Here is a 4,941-nt window from a genome sequence, read left to right as displayed (position 1 = left end):
AAAAAAAATTTGATTGGCTAATGTATTTGGGAAATTAACAGGACAAATTCTATTGGTTAGTGTATGAGTCATGTGTTCGACAGGGCCACAAATCTCTTGAGAGTTATGATAGGCTTGATGCAGTGACATGCGTAAGCAAATTTAAATAAAGAATGAACCACAGAAAATTTGTGGGGATACAAACAAATAGAACAATTGTTTAATTGGGACTAACATGTCTTTTGAACAATAAAAGCGAAAGTTTCAGCCGTACGTATTCTGCGAGTAAACACAAACACGGACAAGATTAAAGTTTATTGCATTGTGTTGAAAAAAAACAAAACAATTAAGCTAATTGATACATTGATTGTCAGGATACGATTGAGGGAGGTAGGCAGAATAAACGAGCAGGTAATCGGAATATGACAGGCCCACTTCCGGTTTGTACTTGTGCGTGCGTTCCCTTCAAGCCATTTCGGGGATGTACGCTCGCTATTTGGCAGGCTCGTTAGTTAGAGGAGGGGTCGCCTGAGTTTGGGGCGGATTTTTAGCTGCGTACGAAAATACGAGCGAGTGCTTGAATTTAAATATTTTTTTACGTACGCCGAACGTACGTACGCCCACTTGCGAGTGGGTCTGAATCAGGGCCCATGTCAATATTTTAGGGATGTTAGGGACCCATCGTATGGGATTCACCTTGACGTAGTGGCCAAACAATTTTGCCCAAGCTTGCTCTATTTATTAACATTATTTTTGCTAAAATAAAGTGAAAAAGGGTGTTTTCATACCCTTTTCACATTATTTTAGTATCACCTACAGTTACTAAAGGGCAATTGGAGTAGAATTCGTAAAATTCTACTCCAAGTATCACTAATTTTTAGTAAGCAGATCGCATTTCCCATAATTGTAATGAAAAATGTAATCCGTTCAAAGTTACTAAATATAAATTGTGAAAAAATATTGGGGAAAGCCCTGTGATAATAACGCCACCTGGTCTCCACCGGTTACCGGACTCCTACTCCGCTATAACAGGCAGAGCAGAGCCCGGAGCCGGCTCCAGTGATCAGCTGTGTGGTCTAAACAGACCACACGCTGATCTCTGCTAAACAGACCACACGCTGATCTCTGCTAAACAGACCACACGCTGATCACTGCTAAACAGACCACACGCTGTTCACTGCTAAACAGACCACACGCTGATCTCTGCTAAACAGACCATACGCTGATTCACTGTAAAAAAAGTAAACTTACCTGACTCCAGGGACCGGGGCTCCGGTGATGTTCTCTCTGCGGTCAGCTGGTCTCCCAGTGCAGTATGGGATGTCAGCTGACCGGAGGACATCACCGGGGCACGGATCATGCAGGTAAGTGTAATTATGGGAGAGGGGGATCGCGGAGGGGGGTCGCGGGGGGATGCCGTGATCAGGGGGCGGGGCTTAGCGATTGTGACGGGGCTTAACACCGTGGGGGGAGTAACAGTGGCGGCCGGTCGGCGCATGCAAGGGGCACTTGTCACGGTATTTTTTTGTGAAAATACTGTGACTAGTGTGCTGAGGAGATTCGCAGGGACAGAGCTTTATCGCAAGCTCTGTCCCTGCAAGGGATTTGTAGTAAATCCCTGTGATATTGCCTGAATTCGCAATGCGAATTCCCTCGGTAACATCACACTACAATCTGCATTACCAATGCGGATTGTAGTAAATAGAGCCCTTATACTCCATTTTAATTGTAGGTTTTATCAGGATTATTTTGACTATCATTGTTCTTCGTACTCAAAGTGTGCACCTGTGTTCTCTGTCCCCTGCATTGTACTACAAGTCTCAGCATGTTAGCACCTCTTATTATGTTTAAAAATAGGGTGTGCAGTCCAAGCACCCTCCCCCTTTCCGCTATTATATATTATCATATTATATATATATATTATCTAGGGGTGTGCACCGGCCACTTTTCGTGTTTTGTGTTTTGGTTTTGGATCTGGATCTTTCTTCGTGTTTTGGATCTGGATTGGTTTTGCCAAAACCACCCTTCCGTGTTTTGGGTTCTGGGTTTTGTGTTTTGGATCTGTATTTTTTTTTAAAAAAGCATAAAAACAGCTAAAATCACAGAATTTGTTGGTTTCTCTGCTCCTATGCTATTATTAACCTCAATAACCTTAATTTCCACTCATTTCCAGTCTATTCTGAACACCTCACACCTCACAATAGTGTTTTTATGTCCAAAAGGTTGCACTGAGGTAGCTGGATGACTATGCTAAGCGACACGAGTGGGCGGCAGAAACACGTGACCCATCTAGGAGTGACACTGCAGTGGCAGACAGGATGGCAGTTAGAAAAACTAGGCCCCAAACTGTACATAATGCAAAGAAAAAAAAGAAATGCAAGATGGAATTGTCCTTGGGCCCTCCCACCCACCCTTATGTTGTATAAACAGGACATGCACACTTTAACAAATCAATCATTTCAGCGCCAGGGTCTGCCACACAACTGTGGCTGAAATGATTGGTTCGTTTGGGCCCCCACAAAACAAGCTGGCAATTAATGTGTCCCTGCACAAACTGGCTCTACGGAGGCAAGATGTCATCCTCATCCTCCTCATCCACCGATTCCTCACCCTCTTCAGTGTGTACATCCTCATCCTCACAAAGTATTAACTCGTCCCCACTTGAATCCACCACCACAGGTCCCTCTGTACCTTCTGGAGGCTGGTCTCCCTGGAAGAGCTGATAATTCATTTTGATGAACATCATCTTCTCCACATTCTGTGGAAGCAACCTCCTACGCCTTTCGCTGACAAGGTTCCCGGCTGCACTAAACACTCTTTCGGAGTACACACTGGAGGGGGGGCAACTCAGGTAAAATAGAGCCAGCTTGTACAGGGGCCTCCAAATTGCCTCTTTTTCCTGCCAGTACAGGTATGGACTGTCTGACATGCCTACTTGGATGCTGTCACCGATGTAATCCTCCACCATTCTGTCAATGGTGACAGTATCATATGCAGTGACAGTAGACATGTCAGAAATTGTTGCCACGTCCTTCAGTCCGGACCAGATGTCCAAACTTGGTCCTGCCTGCCCTGCATCACCGCCAGCGGGTTGCTTAGGATACCTAAGTTTTTTCCTGGCAGCCCCAGTTGCGGGAGAAAATGAAGAAGGAGCCGTTGACGTGTCACGTTCCGCTTCAGCTGACAGTGTGTTCACCAGCAGGTCTTTGCACCTCTGCAGGCTTGTGTCGGTCGGAAAGAGAGACACCACATAGGCTTTAAACCTAGGATCAAGCACGGTGGCCAAAATGTAGTGGTCTGATTTCAACAGATTGACCACCCTGGAATCCTGGCAAAGCGAATGAAGGGCTTCATCCACAAGTCCCACATGCCGAGCGGAATCGCGCCGTCTTAGCTCCTCCTTCACTTTCTCCAGCTGCTTCTGCAAAAGCCTGATGAGGGGAATGACCTGACTCAAGCTGGCTGTGTCTGAACTGACTTCACGTGTGGCAAGTTCGAAGGGCTGGAGAACCTTGCACAACACGGAAATCATTCTCCACTGCGCTTGAGTCAGGTGCATACCCCCTCCTTTGCCTATGTCATAGGTGGATGTATAGGCTTGTATGGCCTTTTGCTGCTCCTCCATCCTCTGAAGCATATAGAGGGTTGAGTTCCACCGCGTCACAACCTCTTGCTTCAGGTGATGGCGGGGCAGGTTCAAGAGTGTTTGCTGGCGCTCCAGTCTTCGGCACGCAGTCGCTGAATGGCGAAAGTGGCCAGAAATTTTTCGGGCCACCCAAAGCGTCTCCTGCACGCCCCTGTCGCTTTTCAGAAAATTCTGCACCACCAAGTTTATTGTGTGAGCAAAACATGGGACGTGCTGGAATTTGCCCAGATGTAATGCCCGCACAATATTGGTGGCGTTGTCAGATATCACAAATCCCCAGGAGAGTCTAAGTGGGGTAAGCCACTGGGCGATGATTTCCCTCAGTTTCTCTAAGAGGTTGTCGGCGGTGTGCCTCTTACTGAAACCGGTGATACACAGCGTAGCCTGCCTTGTAACGAGCTGGCGTTTCTGAGATGCTGCTACTGGTGACGCTGCTGCTGTTGCTGCGTAAGGTGATACATCTACCCAGTGGGCTGTCACAGTCATATAGTCCTTAGTCTGCCCTGTTCCACTTGTCCACATGTCCGTGGTTAAGTGGACATTGTGTACAACGGCATTTTTCAGGACACTGAGGACACTTTTTCTGACGTTTGTGTACAGTCTCGGTATCGCCTGCCTAGTGAAGTGGAATCTAGACGGGATTTGGAACCGGGGACACACTACCTCCATCAATTGTCTAAATCCCACTGCACTAATGGCGGATACCGGACGCACGTCTAACACCAACATAGCAGTCAAGGCCTCAGTTATACGTTTTGCTTCAGGATGACTGCTGTCGTACTTCATCCTCCTCGCTAAGGACTGTTGGAGGGTCAATTGTTTAGTAAAAGTAGTGGTGTTCCTACTTCCTCTCTGGGATGATGAACGACTCCCAGCAGCAGCAACAGCAGCAGCGGCAGCAGTAGGCGTAGCATTGCAGGATCCTCCAGAGGAATCCCGGATAGGAGAGTCAGTCATGCCAGTGACATGGCCTGCAGGACTACTTCCGATCCTGACTAAGGAGGAAATTGACGAGGAGGGAGTTGACGGTGTGGTTTGCAGGCGCTTGGATACAACAGGACAACGGGATTTAGGTGTCCCTGGACTGCTTACGGTCTTAGCCAAAGTTTCTGAACTTGACAGTAACTTTTTATGAACGCGCTGCAGGTGCCGTATAAGGGAGGATGTTCCTAGGTGGTTGACGTCCCTACCCCTACTTATTTCACCTTTACATATGGTACATATGGCAAGACAGTTGTTGTCCGGATTTGAATAGAAATATTGCCAGACCAAAGAGGTGGAATGTTTGGTCTTCTGCCCAGGCATGACCGTGATGG

Source organism: Taudactylus pleione, unplaced genomic scaffold (genome assembly GCF_031769625.1).
Source record: "Taudactylus pleione unplaced genomic scaffold, aTauple2 ptg000537l, whole genome shotgun sequence".
In the NCBI taxonomy this organism is placed as follows: Eukaryota; Metazoa; Chordata; class Amphibia; order Anura; family Myobatrachidae; genus Taudactylus; species Taudactylus pleione.
This window is presented reverse-complemented; position numbering follows the sequence as displayed.